Genomic DNA, 18,890 nt, shown 5'->3' with positions numbered 1-18,890 from the left:
TTAGAAAAATGAGGGTTAATGGTTTATGACTTCTGCTAGTCTGTGATTGTTACAAAGTAAAACTTCTAGTTTTATCTAGAAGACAATTCCTTATCTGCAATCACCGTATTGTAACAAAAATTGTGGTACTAAGTTAATAGTCTTTAAGTAAATTAGGAGAATATTTAGCAACTTAAAAACACCTGGCTAGAAAATTTCTTCACAAGATTCCTCGTGGGGTAAACACATGCTGAATTTCTGGTTTTTTATTTACGTGTCTCATTGTCACAGGCTGAACAGCAACAGAACACAGTATGAGAATGGTGAGCACTCCTCTAATGCTAGAGACATATGTGCCCTGTCAGGACTTCATTGGCCTGACTCATCAAAAGACTCAGGAATAAATGTTTCTGTTTTCAAGAGAATTGTGGGGCTGGTGCCATGGTGCAGTAGGTTAATCCTCCACCTGCAGCACCGGCATCCCATATAGGCCCCAGTTCCAGTCCCAGCCACACCTCTTTCAATCCAGCTCTCTGCTATGGCCTGGAAAAGCAGTATAAGATGGCCCAAGTGCTTGGGCCCCTGCACCCATGGGAGACTGGAAAAAAGCACCTGGCTCCTGGCTTTGGATTGAGCAGCTCTGGCTGTTGCAGCCATTTGGGGAGTGAACCAATGGACGGAAAACCTTTCTCTCTGTCCTACCTCTCACTGTCTATAACTCTACCTCTCAAATCAATAAATAAAGTCTTTCAAAAAATCTTTTAAAGTGAATTGCAACCACTATTGCATGTTTTCTTTCACAACTTCAAGTGGACATAGCTCATAAAATAAAATGAATCATGGTTTCATAAACATTAAAGCTTATCATAGACAATTGGTACCAATGAATAGCTTCTTTTACAGTCTCTCTATATAAATAATTAATAAGCCAATTATATTCTTCCTACTCTGCAAAGCCAGTCAATGCAATTGATTTCAAATTTAGAATTTTCAAATCACCCAGAAATGCACAATGTTAATGCTTTTGGAGCTTTATAAGAGCCCAAAATATCAATTTTTAATTCTTGTACTTTTTAACATTAGAGAGTTCTGAGACATTAAATAGTGCTTTTTCTTTCTAATCCATGTAAGACTAACCATGTGCAGAAAAAATATGAGGATTTTTGTTATGCAGATAAATAATTGTGCTTTGCCTAGAATCATGCTTCAACTTTGGTTATTTTTCCTCTTCACTGAATCCAGGAAGACAAGAGTCCTGTGAAACTAATAAAATGCCCCTGGTGTTCTTAAATGATTACTTTTTGGACAGGAACTTCCAAGAAACAACACCACAGTCGTAGTGAACATTTTCTGTGGTTGAATTTTCTCTTTGCTTTCAGGAGACCAAGAGAAGCCACCTGGAGATCTCAGAGAAGGCCACGTGGGAATGGAGGGGCATGCACCTCCTCTGGAAGCAGTTGTGTCTGTGAAATTTTTTGCTCATTGCAAATTTGACAGGTCTCTATCCATTGATAATGAAGAGACTCATCATAAAAATTAGTAATACAGAAAAAATCATTGAAATTTCATTTTTTTCTGCCACAGGCAAGTGGAACAATATCTCTCACAGTAAAACAAACAGACTGTAAAGAGTCTATCCAATGTCTCTGGCTCTCCTCACATTCTGAGGACAGATCTCAGAGAACTTCTAGCTGCCTCTTCCAGAAAGGTAAATCAGTAAATAAATTATTAATAAAAAGAAAAGGAGGTAACTTTTTTTCTGTATTTCTGGATAGGATTCCTGTCTTCGAATCAATATGTCATGATTTTTATTCATTTTTCCTTCTTTGGAATTGGGGTAGGAGTAGGCAAAAACATGCATGAAAGAAGGGGGAAAAAGCTTAAAGTACTAGATTGTAAAGTAGGAACAAATAGGCAGGAAGGCTGGAGGTGAAGGGGTAAAGACTAGGTTAGGGAAAAAAAGCCAGCTTATTAAATCCTTAAAAAGAGAAAGGAAGAAAGGAGGAGGAAATAGAGAAGTATGGTTATGTTCTTATGGAATTACATTCTTATGCAATCTGATCTCTTTGTATTAATAAAAATAGAAATGTTTAACAATTGAAAATTTATTCCTTTATTGAATCACTACTGCCTCATTCCAACACTCTATAAAAACAGAATCCAAAGGCAGGCATAGGTTGCAGGGTGGGGCACAGTGCAAGTGGCAGTGACAGACTTATTTCTCTAATATCAAATTCTACACCACAACTTCTAATCCAGCAAAGTTCTACACATCACCCAGAATCAATTGCATAAAATAAACCGCTTAGGGCAAAAGCTCAGAGAAAATCAATGTCCCCATTATTCTTTGCCTGTGAAGCACTCATATAAATTAGCATGCTGCTAAAGAAAATGAGATTATGGCCAAGCTATGTATAAAGAACATAGGGATGCAAAGTCAGGAGGCAGTTTGGTGTTTTATGAGCACCCAAAGTGAACTGCAGATGAAGAAGGGGATGCATTACAGAATGGGAGCTGAGTAGGCAGCACAGCCAGCAGTGATCACCAAGCCATTAACCTGAGATTGATGAGTATTTGTGAAGTGTACAAGTGAGTTCTACCTATAACAACAGTAATTACTTTTTCTTTAGGACACAAGGCAAAACACATTTTTTTCCCAATTTTTATCTGTTTTTCATTTTATTTGAAAGGCAGGGGGAGATGGAGAGCGAGAGACATTTCTTCCACTTTCTGGTACATCCCCAAATGCTCACAACAGCAGGCAATGTTCAGCCTGAAGCCAGGATCCTGGAACTCCATGCAGGCCTGGGAGAGTTCAGTTAATTCTGAGGATACACAGTCTTCAGTGACACCTGTCTTTATAAAGACACATCTCAATACAAAATAAAACTCTCTACTCAGGACTTTAGAGATCCAAGAGAAAACTTTCAAATATTTTGCAGGTGAATGCAAAACAGAAATCTGGAGACTTCTGTGAGCCAACAAGTTCCCTGCCTACCTGAGAATCAGCCTGGTCACCAGGGAGATCAAGGGAAGAGGACCAAGCAAAGCCATTTGGGACCTGTGCCCAGAGTCTTATCTCTTGAGTGAGCCTAAAGGCAGCCCAGTCATTGGGCACTGGCAGTTTTGGACCACCTTAATCCTGAAGTGGCTACACAAACTAGTCAACTCCAATTTGGGCTGAGTTATCAGACTGGAAGTCTGGTCAAACACTGCCACCCATTAAGGAATCTGGACACAGGAATGGCCAAAAAAGTACCATTAGGAGGTGCTCACAATAGGAGGCAGAGAACTAAGTGGGTAATAAATGCACAGATCCTAGACCAAGGCAACAGGCAATGAAAACCTTCTCTTTTGTTGCAAAATTTTCTTATTTTATCTTAAAGGCCTTGAGAAACAGATCTGTAGACATCTCATGTGTAAGACAAACATGGATCATTCATAATTGGCCTATAAATATTAGCATTCTTGCCCTGAACAATCAGCCTCAGGAGCTAGCTCAGGGAGGGGCAAGTAAAGGGAATTACTTCAATCTCATTTCTAGGGAAATATACATCCTCCATGAACTGCTTCTTACAAAACATTTCTCCAATTTTCCAGGAGAAATACATCAACTCTGAAGAGGCTACTTTTTTTTTTTTTCCATAGAGCCCAACACCTGTCTTGGGAATCACCTGTGATCCAGGTAGATGGATAAGAAAGACAACTGGAATCATCTACTATGAGACAAGATACTTTACCCAAATCACTATATTTCACTCTACAGAAAAATGCAAACTGAATCACAAAGAACTCCAGTGGATTGATCCACTGGTTTCAGCAAAGGGCATATTTGCATTACTCCAGATATGCAGGCCTCTCTTTCTGTGTACCTTCATGTGGACTATCTGCAGATACAGAGTGAAGGGGAGGCTGCAGCAGTAAAAATGGTCAATGTTTCAACTATGAAACTTATTTTTAATTATCTCAAATACAGTCATAAAAATTCTGCTCTAAGCAAGACACACATAAAGCAAAGCTCATCCCTTTCTCAACAAAAATTTAATGCGATGAGAATTACAAAATCTTAAAGAAAGAAATAGAAGACGATACCAAGAAATGGAAAAATCTTCCATGCTCATGGATTGGAAGAATCAACATCATCAAAATGTCCATTCTCCCAAAAGCAATTTATAGATTCAATGCAATACCAATCAAAATACCAAAGACATTCTTCTCAGATCTAGAAAAAATGATGCTGAAATTCATATGGAGGCACAGGAGACCTCGAATAGCTAAAGCAATCTTGTACAACAAAAAACAAAGCCATAGGCATCACAATATCAGATTTCAGGACATACTACAGGGCAGTTGTAATCAAAACAGCATGGTACTGGTACAGAAACAGATGGATAGACCAATGGAACAGAATTGAAACACCTGAAATCAACCGAAACATCTACAGCCAACTTATATTTGGTCAAGGATCTAAAACCAATTCCTGGAGCAAGGACAGTCTATTCAATAAATCGTGCTGGGAAAACTGGATTTCCACCTGCAGAAGCATGAGGCAAGATCCCTACCTTATACCTTACACAAAAATCCATTCAACATGGATTAAAGACTTAAATCTACGACCTGACACCATCAAATTATTAGAGAACATTGGAGAAACCCTGCAAGATATTGCCACTGGCAAAGACTTCTTGGAAAAGACCCTGGAGACACAGGCAGTCAAAGCCAAAATTAACAATTGGGATTGCATCAAATTGAGAAGTTTCTGTACTCCAAAATTAATAGTCAGGAAAGTGAAGAGGCAACCGACAGAATGGGAAAAGATATTTGTAAATTATGCAACAGATAAAGGGTTAATAACCAGAATCTACAAAGAAATCAAGAAACTCCACAACAACAAAGCAAACAACACACTTAGGAGATGGGCCAAGGACCCCAATAGACATTTTTCAAAAGAGGAAATCCAAATGGCCAACAGGCACATGAAAAAATGTTCAAGATCACTAGCAATCAGGGAAATGCAAATCAAAACCACAATGAGGTTTCACCTCACCCCACTTAGAATGGCTCACATTCAGAAATCTACCAACAACAGATGCTGGCCAGGATGTGGGGAAAAAGGGACACTAACCCACTGTTGGTGGGAATGCAAACTGGTCAAGCCACTATGGAAGTCAGTCTGGAGATTCCTCAGAAACCTGAATATAACCCTACCATTCAACCCAGCCATCCCACTCCTGGGAATTTACCCAAAGGAAATTAAATTGGCAAACAAAAAAGCGGTCTGTACCCTAATATTTATCGCAGCACAATTCACAATAGCCAAGACCTGGAGTCAACCTAAATGCCCATCAACAGTAGACTGGATAAAGAAATTATGGGATATGTGCTCTATAGAATACTATACCGCAGTCAAAAACAATGAAATCTGAATATTTGCAACAAAATGGAGGAATCTGGAACACATCATGCTGAGTGATATAAGCCAGTCCCAAAGGGACAAATACCATAGGTTCTCCCTGATCGGTGACAACTAACCGAGCACCAAAAAGGAAACCTGTTGAAGTGAAATGGACACTATGAGAAATGGTGACTTGATCAGCCTTTGCCCTGACTGTTGATGTACAATTTAATACTTTATCCCTTTTAGTATTTTTGTCTGTTCTACTTAATATGACTGGTTTAATTCTATAATTATCACACAGTTATTCTTAAGTGTTGAAAATTAACTGAAATGTGACCCCTGTTAAACATAAGAGTGGGAATAAGAGAGGGAAGAGATGTACAATTTGGGACATGCTCAATTGGACTTGCCCCAAATGGTAGAGTTAGAAACATACCAGGGGATTCCAATTCAATCCCATCAAGGTGGCCTATACCAATGCCATATCACTAGTCCAAGTGATCAATTGCTGTTCAAAATTGATCACACTGATAGGACTACGAGTCAAAGGGATAACATAAACAAGACTAGTGTCTGAAAATACTAACCGATAGAATAAAAAAAAAAAAAGGGAAAGAATGATTCAACATGAGAAGCAGGATACACAGCTGACTCATAGAATGGCAGATGTCCTAAACAGCACTCTGGCCTCAGAATCAGCCCTTAAGGCATTTGGATCTGGCTAAAAAGCCCATGAGAGTATTTCAGGCATGGAAAGCCAAGACACTCTGGCAAAAAAAATAAATAAATAAAAAAGAGGACCTAAACAAAAGATCTCTGAGAGTGAGATCCCAATGGAAAGAACAGGTCATCAAAGAAGTAGCTACCTTTCTCTGAAAGGAGGATAGAACTTCTACTTTGACTACTACCTTGTCTAAATATGATCAGAGTTGGCGAACTCAAAATGCTTCCATAGCCTTGACAACTCATGAATAGATCCTAGGGTGATTACTGATGCCATAAACAAGAATGTCAATTTGTTAAGGCAATAACAGGAGTCACTGTGCACTTACTCCTCATGTAGGATCTCTGTCTTTAATGTGCTGTACCTTGTGATTGAATGCTATAACTAGTACTCAGTATTTTTCACTTTGTGTTTCTGTGTGGGTGCAAACTGTTGAAATCTTTACTTCATATATACTAAATTGATCTTCTGTATATAAAGAGAATCAAAAATGAATCTTGATGTGAATGGAAGGGGAGAGGGAGCGGGAGAGGGGAGGGTTGCAGTTGGGAGGGAAGTTATGGGGGAGAAGCCATGCAATCCAGAAGCTGTACTTTGGAAATTTATATTCATTAAATAAATGTTAAAAGAAAATTAATGTTAACTGCATAGTTAGGAGTGTACTATTGCATTTAATTACAGTGCTTCTCTATATTTTATTTTTTAAGATTTTATTTATTTATTTGAGAGGTCAAATTATAGACAGTGAGAGGAAGAGACAGAGATAAAGGTCTTCTATCTGCTGGTTCACTCTGCAAATGGCTATAACAGATGGAGCTGCACTGATCTGAAGCCAAGAGCTTCTTTTCTGTCCCCCCTTGGGTACAAGGGCCTAAGCACTTGAGCCATCTTCTACTGTTTTCCCAGGCCATAGCTGAGAGCCAGATCAGAAGAGGAGCAGCTGAGGCTAGAACTGCGGCCCATATAGGTACCAGCCCCTCTACATCTTATAAGCACATCTTATCTGTAAGAAAAACACTGAAAAGTTAGTCAAGTATATCACAAACTATGTTAGAAATTATCTCTAATTTAAATAAAAAAGGAAAACCTTAAAATAGAAGTGGTTAATTTTGGCAATCTGCACAAATGACCTGTGTCCTATTATTTTATCCTTTGGAATACTTTTCAAGATTTCTTCTGACCTTCCCATCTTCCTTTGTTCCTCATACCCTTTCAATATCACTGCCTCTCTGTCCCTGCAGCTCTCTCCCTTTGGAAACAGTCTTGCAGGCTGTCAATCATTATTTCAAAATGTTTTGTAGGGAGTGCCTGAATGGCCTTCTAATATCCCATAAATATATATTTCCATAAAACAGACAATAGAGGGGCTGGTACTGTGCCCTAGCAGGAAAAGCTGCTGCCTGCATTGCTGACATTCCTTATGGGTGCTGCTTTGAGTCTCGGCTGCTCCATTTCTGATCCAGCTCTCTTCTACTGGGGAAGCAGTAGAAGATGACCCAAGTCCTTGGGCCCGTGCACACATGTGGGATAACTGGAAGAGGCTCCCAGCTCTTGGCTTCAGTTCAGGGTAGCTCCAGCCATTGCAGCCATCTGGGGAGTAAACCAGAAGATGGAAGACCTTTCTTCCTCTCTCTCTGCTTCTGCATCTCTCTAACTCAAATAAAATAAAATAAATAAAAATTTAAAAAAAGGTGGTATAGCATAGTGGGAAAGCTGTTGCCTGTGATGCTGGTATTCTATATTGTGCATGAGTTCATGTCCCCACCTGCTCTACTTCTTCTTTTTATTTATTTATTTATTTTCACAGGCAGAGTAGACAGTGAGAGAGAGACAGAGAGAAAGGTCTTCCTTTTCAGTTGGTTCACCCCCTAATAGTCACTGCAGCCAGTGCACCATGCTGATCTGAAGCCAGGAGCCAAGTGCTTCTCCTGGTCTCCCATGTGGGTGTAGGGCCTAAGGACTTGGGCCATCCTCCACTGTATTCCCGGGCCACAGCAGCTCTACTTCTGATCCAGCTCCTTCATCTGCCTAGGAAAGCTGCAAAGAATGGTGCTTGTGCTCCTACTCCCACATGGGAAATGTGGAAGAAGATACTGGCTCCTGGGTGGGAGGGACGTTATGGGGGGGAAGCCATTGTAATCCATAAGCTGTACTTTGGAAATTTATATTCATTAAATAAAAGTTAAAAAAAAAAAAAAAAAGAAGAAGATGCTGGCTCCTGACTTTAATCCAGTTCCAACCCCAGCTGCTGTGGCCATTAGGGGTGTGAAACAGTGGATAAATGATTTATATCTCTCTCTCTCTTTGTAACTCTGCCTTTCAAATAAATATTGGCTGGCGCCGTGGCTCAACAGGCTAATCCTCTGCCTGCGGTGCTGGCACCCCAGGTTCTAGCCCTGGTCGGGGCACCAGATTCTGTCCCGGTTGCTCCTCTTCCAGTCCAGCTCTCTGCTGTGGCCCAGGAGTGCAGTGGAGGATGACCCAAGTGCTTGGGCCCTGCACTCGCATGGGAGACCAGGAGAAGCACCTGGCTCCTGGCTTTGGATTAGCACGGTGCTCTGGCTACAGGAGCCATTGTGGTGTGAACCAATGGAAAAAGAAGGACCTTTCTCTCTGTCTCTCTTTCTCACTGTCCACTCTGCCTGTCAAAAAATAAATAAATATTTTTTTTTTAATTTAACAAATGGCCCTAAATATTCTGACTCATCTTGACATGTAACAGGAGACAAAAAAGTTGCTGCTGACTTTATGTAGTGCCTCCTCAATCTTTTCTATAAGCAAAATACATTTATTTCTTTTGCTGTCCAAGCACTCAAATCTAAAAGAAATAATACTACCCAGTGCAACTCTGTTCAAGGCTGCTCCTGCACTGAAGAAAAGTAAAGGAGCAAGGGGCCCAAACCCTGTGTGGCCGGCTGGCAGTCCCCTCCTCACTCTGCATCTGAGTTTCTGATTAGAGAGGGAGACAAAGGCAACTCCAGATACTGCAGCAGTACACAAACAGCCTCACAGACACACCTTATGTGTGTGCAACAGAAGGAGAGCACAGAGCACTATGCAAGGGAGGAATACATTGAACAAAAAGGAAAGGATGTGAATGGACATAGCTAAGAATTTCCCCACTCTGCTGATCATGATCTCAAGGATGTCCAGGCCAGAATTCCATTTCACTTTGGAAAACCCACTCCATAAAGTTTTCTCCACCTAGGTGTATTCTTATGTGAGGAATCTGTCTTCCTGTGAGAGAGGGCACCACCACAGACTGAAAACCAGTCAAAAAGCAGAGTGATGGCTTTAATTCTCAGAGGTGAATGGACAACCACATCTATGAATTCTGCCTTGAAAAATAAGCTTCCTTCTGCTCTAGGAATCAGGTATAGTTTAGGGCTAAAATGAGAAACACAGAGACCAGCTGGGTCTGTTACATGAGAAGAAAGGAAGCTTGATGGCAGCACTGTAGGTGGCAGCCTCACCTGCCATGCCACAATGCCAGTCCTCAAAATCAGCCTATTTTAAAAAGCATTTTAAATGAGGGATGGGAGAGAGGGACACTGGATTTCATTTTCCACTTCTATTTGAAGAAATGGAATAGTAGAATCCATGCCAGCCTAACACATGGCAGCTTTAGCCACTGATGACATCACAGCTTGCTACCCAAAAGTGGCAGCCAAAATAAACTCAACAAATGAGAACCAAAATAAAACAGAAGAGTTTAACCTAATACCAACAGTTGTTCAGCAGATATCACCAAGATCTTGACACACAGTCATCAGAAGGATAAAGGGTGGGGCTGGCTTTGTGGCACAGTGGATTAAGCCACCACAAAATAAAATGCTGGGATCCAATATGTGTGTCCACCCTTTAAAAAAGATTGATTTATTTGAAAGTCAGAGTTTTGGGGACCAGTGCTGTGGCACAGCTGATTGAGGCCCTGGGCTGCATTCCATATGGTCCCTGGTTCAGGTCTTGGCTGCTCCACTTCCAATCCAGCTGCCTGCTAATGTGCTTGGGAAAGTGGCACAGTATGGCCCAAGTCCTTGGCCATATATCCACATGGAGATCTGGAAGGAGCTACTGGCTCCTGGCTTCAGATCAGCTCAGATCTGGCCACTGCGGCCATTTGGGGAGTGATCCAGCAGACTGAAGACCTCTCTATCTGTCTCTATCTCTATCAGTAACTCTGTCAAATAAATAAAATAAATCTTAAAAAAAGTCAGAGTTATAGAGAGGAGGGAGAGTCAGATGGGATGGCATTGTGGATTAGCAGGTAAAGCTGCTGCATCTGGTATAGGCACCAGTTCATGTCCTGGTTGCTCCACTTCTGATCCAGCTCTCTTCCAATGGCCCTGGAAAAGTAGAAGATGGCCCAATACCTGGGTCCTTGCCACCCAAGTGTGACACCTGAATGAAGCTCTTGGTGCCTGGCTTGGGCCTGGCCCAGTTCTGGTCATTGTAGCCATCTAGGGAGTAGACGAGCAGATGGAAAATCTCTTTCTCATTCTCTCCCTTTCTCTATCTCTGCCTTGCAAATAAATAAATGCTAAAAAAGAGAGAGATCTGCCATCTGACATGGCTGCAATGGCCAGGGCTGAACCACACAGAAACCAGGAGCCAGGCACTTCATCTGGGTCTCACACATGGGTTACAATGGCCCAAACGCTTGAGTCATCCTCTGCTGCTTTTCTCAGGCCATCAGCAGGGAGCTAGTTTAGAAGTGGAGCAACTGAGACATGAACTACTGCTCATCTGGGAAGCTGGCATTGCAGGTGGTGGCTTTCCCCATTGTGCCACAATGCCAGCCCCATGAGTGCCAGTTTGAGTCACAGCTGTTCCACTTCTGATCCAGCTCCCTGCTAACACAACTGGGGAAGCAGAAAAAGATGGCACAAGTACTTGGGTCCTTGCACCAACATGGGACACTGGGTTGGACCTCCAGCCTGGGCCAGCATTATTCATTGCAGTCTCTTGAGTGAACCAGCAGATGCAAGATCCCCATCCTTCTGTCTCTGCCTCTTTCTCTGTAACTCTGCCTTTAAAATAAAATTTTTAAATCTTAATAAAATAAAGAGAAAGGGTGAGAGAGTGTCCACAGTAAAGTAACAGAGCAAAGCTACAGTTGTGCTGTCCCTCAGCAGCCTTCTGCCTTAAGTGGGAAATCTCTGGCTTACAGACACTGACATAAAAGACACATTCAAAACACATTTCAAAACAAGAGATGAGAGGTTTACAAGGCATATTGACTTTATGATGACTTTCATTCATTAGGTACACTGGGTTTAGGTATATGCCTTTTGTGCAGCCAAGTTAACCCAGGGTCCAATTCAAAGAGATGTACTGAGGAAGGTGTGCTGCCAGGGGAGAGAGCTACAATGTCCCATTGCTCTTGTAGCATCATAAAGGGAAGGAAAAGGTCTACTCATGTCCATGGTTACAAAGAGGACAGAAGCACAAACATTTCAGAAGGCAGGAGCAAATTTCAAATACAGTTATTTTAAGAAAATAAAAGGAAGCAAATTTCAGAATATAACATGGGGTAGAAACACACCATCAGTTCATCAATTCTCACAGGGATCCAGGAAAACTGCCCTGCCTACCCATAAACCAAATGTTTCAAAACATATTTTCTGATTAAATTCAGAAGATTACAGGACTCGGCACTCTGGGTGTTCAAATGCCAAATTAAGTTTTAGTTTCCACTACGGGCATATGTAGCCCAATCACTCAGAACATGAGAAAAACTTTTCCATAAGAAGGAACATGAAATATTCAGTCACACAGAATAACTGTGCTTAGTGCTCAAAGTGAACCAACCCCAGGATAAGCACCCAGAAAACCTGTTAGGTCTTAGGGCCAGCTCCATGGTGAAGCATGTAAAAATTTATTTATTTATTTAAAAGGCAGAGTTACAGAGAGTCAGGGCACAGAGAAAAGTCTTCCATGCACTGATTCACTCTGAAAATGGCTGCAATGGCCAGAGCTGGATTTACTTGAAGCCAGGAGCCAGAAGCTTCTGTCAGGTCTCCCATGTGGGTGCAGAACCCAAGAACTTGGGCCATCTTTCACTGCTTTCCCAGGCCACGGCAGAAAGCTGGATCTCAAACAAGCACCCATATGAGATGGCAGCACTGTAGGTGGCAGCCTCACCTGCCATGCCACAATGCCAGCCCTCAAAATAAACCTATTTTAAAAAGCATTTTAACTGAGGGATGGGAGAGAGTTTGTTTATCCAAAGCAAGGATAACATAACATAACTACTACACAGAAGAAGCTCCTGGCTCCTGGCTTTGGATCGGCACAGCTCCGACCACTGAAGCCAACTGGGGAGTGAACCAGCAGATGAAGACTTCTCTCTCTCTGCCTCTCCTCTCTGTAACTCTGACTTTCAAGTAAAATAAATAAATCTTTTTAAAAAAATAACTACTAGTACTCATTAACTTCAAAAATATAGAAATTTAAGGAAACTCAAAATATAACCAAAATCATCATCTACTACACATTATAATCTTTATTTTGAGAGTCATATTAGAAAAAAAAATTAACCCCTCCCCCATTGAAAAAATGCACATGGGACTGGTATAGTAAGTTAAGCAGACCCTGGCAGTGCCAGCACCCCACATGGGCACTGGTTCAAGACGTGGCTGCTCCATTTCCAATATAGCTCCCTACTAATTCACCTGGGAAAGCAGAGGATGATGGCCCAAGTGTTTGGGCCCCTGAAATCAAGTGTGAGAACCAGAAGAAGCTCCAAGCTCCTGGGTTCACCTGGCCCAGCCCAAGTCATTGTGGCCATTTGAGGAGTGAACCAACAGATGGAAGACCTCTCTTTCAATCTCTCTGTAAATCTGCCTTTCAAGTAAATAAAATTGATCTAAAAGAAAATACCCTGTATACAATGTAGTATTTTGGTTATTTCCTCATACAAAGAAAGCTCAGATAAACTGTCGATGAATCCTCCTGGCTTGATGCAATTCAGAAGGATGATTGCCTTCTGCCACACTGTGGTAGACATCAATGAAAGTTATTAATGGGGAGATGAATGGGCTGGAGCCATGGCTCACTAGGCTAATCCTCTGCCTGTGGTGCCGGTACTCCAGGTTCTAGTCCCAGTTGGGGTGCCAGTCCTGTCCCAGTTGCTCCTCTTCCAGTCCAGCTTTCTGCTGTGGCCCAGGAAGGCAGTGGAGGATGCCCAAGTGCTTGGGCCCTGCACCCGCATGGGAGACCAGGAGAAGCACCTGGCTCCTGGCTTTGGATCAGTGCAGCGTGCCAGCCGTAGCAACCATTTGGGGGGGTGAACCAATGGAAGGAAGACCTTTCTGTTTGTCTCTCTCTCTCACTGTCTAACTCTGCCTGTCAGAAAAAAAAAAAATGGGAAAATGAATGGACACCATCAGACTGCTTCCTCATATGCCACCTTTCCTTAAAGACATCACTGCTACATTACCAGATTATGTCTCTTGTGTGAAACATATCTCTCCTAAAAATTTTAAAGAACTTGCCAGAAACTTATAACAGAGCAGGGAATGATGTGCCAAGGACAGTGAGTTAGCCTGAGTAGTCCAGGAATCCTGTTCTTGGCTGTTTTCAAGTTCATTTTTTTTTTTTTTTTTTGACAGGCAGAATGGACAGTGAGAGAGAGAGACAGAGAGAAAGGGCTTCCTTTTGCCATTGGTTCACCCTCCAATGGCTGCTGTGGCCGGCGCACTGTGGCCGACGCACCGCGCTGATCCGATGGCAGGAGCCAGGAGCCAGGTGCTTTTCCTGGTCTCCCATGGGGTGCAGGGCCCAAGCACCTGGGCCATCCTCCACTGCACTCCCTGGCCACAGCAGAGGGCTGGCCTGGAAGAGGGGCAACCGGGACAGAATCCGGCACCCCGACCAGGACTAGAACCCGGTGTGCCGGCGCCGCTAGGTGGAAGATTAGCCTGGTGAGCTGCGGCGCCGGCCCTTTCAAGTTCATATTAATGTACACACAACATAGTTGCTGAGAAAGTGTCTTACAGTTGTTTCCTGGGTGTGAAGCAGCTCTTTTCAGCAGAAACACGTAACTGCTTGTCCACTCGCAAGCACTGTGATAGGGAGTACATGGGAGAAAAGTTCAAAAACACACTGGGTTTCAGAGGAAGATGTTGTTACCCTAACAACATCTATCCAGGATTCACTTTCTATTTTTACTTCCTAGGCAACCTTACTATGCTAAATGAGTTTCACAGATTAATAATCTGGTGACAACAGGACTCTAACAGAATCTATGAACCACTCAGTTAATCAAGTGATAACTTCATTATACTGAAAGTTAGTCTATAGCAATAGTTTTTAGGGCCACATGTCTCTTTTTTTTTAAAGATGTTTTATTTATTTATTTGAGAGGTAGAAATACAAATATTGAGACAGACAGAAAGGTCTTCCTTCTGCTGGTTCACTCCCCAGTTGGCCAAAATGGCCAGAAGAACTGCATTAATCTAAAGCCAGGAGCCAGGAGCTTCTTCTGGGTCTCCCACATGGAGACCCCCCACATGCCTTCCCAGGCCATAGCAGAGAGATGGATCAGAGGAGGAGCAGCTGGGACTCAAACGGGTGCCCATATGGGATGCTGGCACCACAGGCAGAGGATTAACATACTGAGTCACAGTGCCAGCCCAAAGCCACATCTTTTACTATACTGTGTATAGTAAAAGTATAGTATACTATCTCTGTGGGGGGAGGGGAGCATATTTTCTCTTTTCTTCCTTACCCCTCCTCACATTAACACCTTGTATAAAGGCTTCCATAGACCACAGTCATTATGAAAATCTGTCATTAATATCCTCCCATGTTGAAAATGGCATGGGGTTAAACACAGAACTCAGAATAAGAAAAGTAATTTGAAGCTGGTGTTGTGGCTGAGCAGGTAAAACCATAAGGGTGCTGGTTCAAGACCTGGCTGCTCCACTCTCTGCTATGGCCTGGGAAAACAGTGGAAGATGGCCCAAATGCTTGGTCCCCTGCATCTGTGTGGGAGACTTGGAAGAATTTCCTGGCTCCTGACTTCCATGCAGTTCTGGCCATTGTGACCATCTAGGGAGTGAACCAGCAGATGGGAGACCTCTCTATCTCTCTGTGCCTTTGCCTCTTTGTAACTCTGCCTTTCAAATAAATAAATAAAAACATTAAAAAGTAACTGACCCTCTTAATTAAAACCATATGGACTGTAAGATAATCAGCTTGGTGGAGCATTGAGTCACTTTAAAGAACTAGAAGAGAAAAATTGCTACTTTTCTGTATTTATGTCTTCATAGCTCTCTATTTTATGAAAATCCATATTAAAGTAGCTCATTATTAACTCACACGGTAGACTAATTTCAGTTCACTTCTCACTTTGCAAAGGGATTAGCAGCAGGTAATAATAGTTGACATCCCTAATAACATAAGAAAAAAGGGTTGAAGACAGAAATCGAAAAGCAGGAAAATAAATCAGCTACATTTCCATGGCCTCAAGCTCCAGATTGAAAAAGAGTCTGTTAATTAAACACGGAGGAGAGATCAATCTACTAAGCTACTGCACAAGCTTCACATTGCCGCTGGGAAATACAGCCAAACTCATAGCGCCCTGGCTGTCAGATGTGTCCACAGGGTCCAGCCTGGGGGCCACTGGGCCCCACCCAGCTGGAACAACCATGGGGTATTGCTGGAAGCCCAGCCAGAAGGCATTCTCTGACCCACCCTAAATGAGAACTGGGCTATTTAAATCTAGGGAAGGGGACTCCTTCCTTTGCCATGCTCTCAACTGCCCTGCTTGTGCCATTCCTCGTCCAGTGTACTGTAAGGAGAATTTGAGTGAGGCAGCCCGTGGGACTGGCCGTGCATCGGGAGACTGGGAAGCGGCGGTGGGAGACACAACACCTGGGTTCCAGCCTTGACTCTGCCAGAGACGCTCCCAGGATCACTGAGAACCAAGTGATCAATGTCTGGGAGCCGCTACCCGCCATCGCACCCACCCCTCTCCCACACACGCATAGATGCCCCTTCCTGTTCTCCATACTTGCCGTGGAAACTCTCGGGAGCACGTCCCCTTTCTTCAGGACACCTGGAGAGCAAAGCGGAAAGTGTGGGACAGGAGAAGTCGCTGGAACTTGGGGCCCACGGTGGCAGATGCAGAGGCACAGAAGCAGCGGGCGGCAGGTCTGGGGTGTGTGCTCCCGAACCGCCTGCAATTGCACTTGCAGAGCAAGATTCCCCAGGGAATGTGGGAGAACGAGCAGTGCGGCCTCTCAGGGCACACTCTGATCAGTAAATGAACTTCCTCTGTTCTCAACCCCCGGGCCACAGGGAAAGGCACGCGCATGCGTACGTTCTCCCACATGCACACGCACAGGCGCTCAGAGCACGGAAAACGTTAGAGCACCAGGTGACTCTGGGAAATGGAGTCCAGGCCAGGGCATTCCTAGATAGACTTACTGGCCCTCTCCTAGGACTTCAGTACGGGGTGGGTGGAGACAGGCTGGGAACCAGAGGGCGTTTGCTTTTGTTTCCATCCCTCCTTCCCTTCCTTCCCACCCCAGATCTCGAGGGTCAGCTGCTGTTCTTCCTTTCTTGAACAAAATCTTAAGAAGTGACAGCCACTGCTGCTGAGTCCCAAATCCTGGTTCCCTCACACACGCTGTTTCCCTCAGGAAAATCCCCTGCTGCTTTATTCCTGGACAGCTTCTCTCAAGTAACCCATGACAAGGATTTCAATGTAACTCTCAGCACAGGTGTACACGGCACAGTTTAACATCTAGATTTGAGAATACAATTTTTACTTGTGTCTTTTATTTGTGGTTCTTTTCAAAGTATTTTACACCACCCTCTAATTCACCAAGTACAAAAAAAAAAAAAAAAAAAAAAAAAAAAAAAAAAAAAAAAAAAACAAAGAAAAAAACAAAGAAAAAAAGAGAACTGGATACAGGACTAACATTGCCAAGTATCTTCTAGGGGCCAGATTAACAGAGTAAATGCCTTACTTTGTATCAATTATACCTCAGGTTAATTCTGGAGACCGTATTCTCAATTTACAAAGAGAAAGCTGAGGTGGAAAGAGATAAGAATTAAATTTGCCCATGGAAGTATGGTAAAAAAGTCTAGGTTAAAGGCCAAAGTGAAATATTGGTTTAAGAAATCTTTCAGGACCAGAATGGAGAGTGTGATTGCACATTAAACACTGGCAAAGTGTTTTCAACATGTCTTAAAATGCTATGTCTAGACCAACTCTAAGGTTTTTTTTTTAATATAAAGATTTATTCATTTACATGCAAAACTGAGTTACAGAGAGAGAGAGAGAGAGAGAGAGAAAGAGAGAGGCAAAAATATCTTCCACCTGCTGGTTTATTCCCCAAATGACTGCAACAGCCAGAGCTGGGCTGACCTGAAGTCAGGAGCCTGGAGTTTCTTCCAAGTCTCCCAAGTGGGTGCAGGGGCCCAAGCACTTAGGCCAACCTCTGCTGTTTTCCCAGGTATCTCAGCATGGAGATGGATCAGATGTGGAGCAGCTGAAACTTGAACCTGTGCCCATCTAGGACACAGGCTGGTGAAGCAGGTGGTGGCTTTACCCTCCACACGATAGTGCCAGCCCCATCCACACTAAGCCTGAATTCATAACTCTACTCCTGGTTTGGACTGGAAGTTTTCTGGCAGAAAGATTATTAATGTCTCTGGCTTTCATTATAGGTATAGAAATAGTAGTGTGTTCTTGGTTTCATTGATATAGAATGGTGATGCAACTGCAAGATAAAGCTGTGCAGAGGGGCTGGCACTGTGGCATAGTGGGTAAAGCTGCCACCTGCAGTGCCAGCATCCCATATGGGCACTGGTTTGAGTCTCAGCTGCTCCACTTTCAATCCAGGTCTCTGCTATGGCCTGGGAGAGCAGAGGAAGATGGCCCATGTACATGGGCCCCTGCACCTGTATGGGAGACCTGGAAGAAGCTCCAAGGCTCTTGGCTTTGAATCAGCTCAGCTTTGGCCATTGTAGCCATCTGGGGTGTGAACCAGCAGATGGAAGACCTCTCACTGCTTCTGCCTCTCTATAACTCTGCCTTTCACATAAATAAATAAATCTTTAAAAAAATCTGTACAGAAACTGGCAGTGCAACACTTTGGGGTGCTCTGCTATGAGCTGCTGGTGGGAAATCCACCCTTCGAGAGCGTCTCTCACACTGAGACATACAGACGCATCCTGAAGATGGATGTGAAGTTTCCTGTAACAATGTCTTCGGGAGCCCAAGACTTCATATCCAGGCTTCTGAGATACCAGCCGTCAGAGTGGCTGCCCCTGGCCCAGATCCTGAGGCACCCCTGGGCCCAGGCCCACTCCTGGAGGGTGCTGCCTCCTTGTGCTCATCCAGCTTCCTGAATCCTGTCTGCCTCTGTCTGCATTTGTGCAGGGAGCTCTCCTGGCTCTGTTAACTCATCTATTTTTTGTTTGTTTCCTTTTTAAGATGCAAGATATAAATTAATAAAAGCTGAATTGTTTAGTACCAGCTGAAAAAAAAAATGCAGAGGATCTCAACAGCTAAACCCAAGACTAGGAACTTTATCTAAAGAAATGCCTACAGGGATGGTGTTGTGGTGTACGAGGTACAACTGCCATCTGTGACTCAGCATCCCCTATGGTGCTGATTTGAGTCACAACTGTTCCACTTCTGATCCAGCTCCCTGCTAATGGCCTTGGAAAGCAATGGAAGATGGCCCAAGTTTTTAGGCCTCTGCATCCAAGTGGGAGGAAGCTTTTGGCTCCTAGATTCAGATCAGCACAGCTCTGGTCATTGTGGCCAAC

The 18,890-nt window shown here is 43.2% G+C and overlaps 1 protein-coding gene across 5 annotated transcripts in view; it reads right to left on the bottom strand.

Moving 5' to 3' along the window:
• LOC138844788 (uncharacterized) overlaps window positions 1-16,465 on the bottom strand; it is a 51,399-nt gene extending 34,934 nt beyond the window's left edge. Inside the window, exon 1 of one of the 5 annotated variants that reach the window (XM_070054836.2) lies at window positions 16,120-16,465. The gene's annotated coding sequence lies outside the window, so the exon portion shown is untranslated. The remainder of the gene's footprint in view (window positions 1-16,119) is intronic. The other 4 variants (XM_070054834.2, XM_089309586.1, XM_089309585.1 and 1 more) reach the window with 4 other exon arrangements.
• Window positions 16,466-18,890: the final 2,425 nt, after the last annotated feature.

Source organism: Oryctolagus cuniculus, chromosome 12, assembly GCF_051225735.1.
Source record: "Oryctolagus cuniculus isolate XC-2025 breed Fujian yellow rabbit chromosome 12, ASM5122573v1, whole genome shotgun sequence".
In the NCBI taxonomy this organism is placed as follows: Eukaryota; Metazoa; Chordata; class Mammalia; order Lagomorpha; family Leporidae; genus Oryctolagus; species Oryctolagus cuniculus.
Note: the sequence above shows the minus strand (reverse complement) of the source record. Positions and strands in the feature narration are given on the sequence as shown.